The following is a 1,387-nucleotide window of genomic DNA, read 5'->3' as shown; positions in this document are numbered from 1 at the left end:
TTAATATCGTTATATAACTGCCAAGATAGTATAACTATATCTCTAGCTATTTATCCTTTTATATTAAATACCAGTTGTAGAAATTCTGTCTCTCATCACAATGTAAATCTTTTCAGAGCACATTGTTGAGAGTAAACAATTTTCACATGGTTTTATAATTCAGATTTTATATTTAAAAGCAAGCAAGGCCTATCAAATAAAGTACAAATCGTGTTTGAGAGAATAATTTCTTTTATTTAACACTTTAAGAAAGGAAACTAGATAAATCATGATCCCAGTGCTTTTCCTGAAACATTTAGATGGGCTTCCTAACCTGTACGGTTTTCTTCATAGAGTGAAAGCAACCAGTGGCTATTGTGACTCATGTCTAGTGCAAAATAACCTCTATATTTATAAAGCTAGTCCCACCAGTTTTTAATAATGCCCCAGAGTTTGAAGCAAATTTGTTGAAGACAGTCCTTTGATACCTTCTAAAAATGTTGCTTAATGAGCCTATGTCTAAGGTCAGAGAAACAGAGAAACCCGGCTAATAATGAAGCAATTGTCTCTTACTTTTACCTGACAAACTCGTGCTTGCAGTATTTTACTATCTCATTTCAGATCAATATCTAGTCCTGCCAAACTCCAGTCATAAAAAATTAAGGACCAATTGTTTATAAATAATACTTGACCTTTATCCACAAATGCTATTATTAATAATAGCTAATATTTACAATATTCCAGTCATTGTTTGAAGGATGTAAAAAGAAAAACATTCTATGAGATGAGTACTGTTGTTACCCCTTTCAGATGAGAAAACTGAGCCACAAGGAGGTCACATAGCAAGTCAGTAGTTGAACTCGACATAAACCAAGCCTGGGCCTCAGTCCTTATTTTTAACCCCTCAATGTTAGGAGATGGACATGAGAATTAGGAAGAATTTAAGGGGATTTTAAAAATATATAATTAACAGAGCATTTCAGGCAAAAGTAATTTTCTAGCTCTATATCATGATTCTCCCCTTTCCAGTACATGTGTAGATCTTTCCTACACATGTATAAAGAGAAAACAAACTTTTGATAGGAAGGAAACTGGTGGCAGTGTCATAGTTTGGAAACCACTTGCAGGCATTAGCTGTGGAATCAAGACAATTATCCAGATTCCTTGGTTTAAAATAAATTTAAATTTTGTTTGAAGGCAAAACAGCTTTGAGGCTACGCAAAAAGAATTTGCTCTGAAATAGTCAAGAATACCAGAAACCGCTAACAAAATGGGCATTTTTCTTATAAAGAATGATTGGTAAAAAAAAAAAAAAAAAAAAAAAAAAAAAAAAAAAAAAAAAAAAAAAAAAAAAAAAAAAAAAAAAAAAAAAAAAAAAAAAAAAAAAAAAAAAAAAAAAAAAAAAAAA

The 1,387-nt window shown here is 30.9% G+C and overlaps 1 protein-coding gene across 3 annotated transcripts in view; it reads right to left on the bottom strand.

Moving 5' to 3' along the window:
* The window catches only part of SLCO1A2 (solute carrier organic anion transporter family member 1A2), a 47,771-nt gene that overhangs the window by 45,459 nt on the left and 925 nt on the right, over positions 1–1,387 (bottom strand). The gene's annotated exons all lie outside the window — the stretch shown is intronic.

This window comes from Aethalodelphis obliquidens, unplaced genomic scaffold (genome assembly GCF_003676395.1).
Source record: "Aethalodelphis obliquidens isolate GAN/ISIS:26980383/991018 unplaced genomic scaffold, ASM367639v1 scaffold36, whole genome shotgun sequence".
Taxonomy (NCBI): Eukaryota; Metazoa; Chordata; class Mammalia; order Artiodactyla; family Delphinidae; genus Aethalodelphis; species Aethalodelphis obliquidens.
This window is presented reverse-complemented; position numbering and strand designations above follow the sequence as displayed.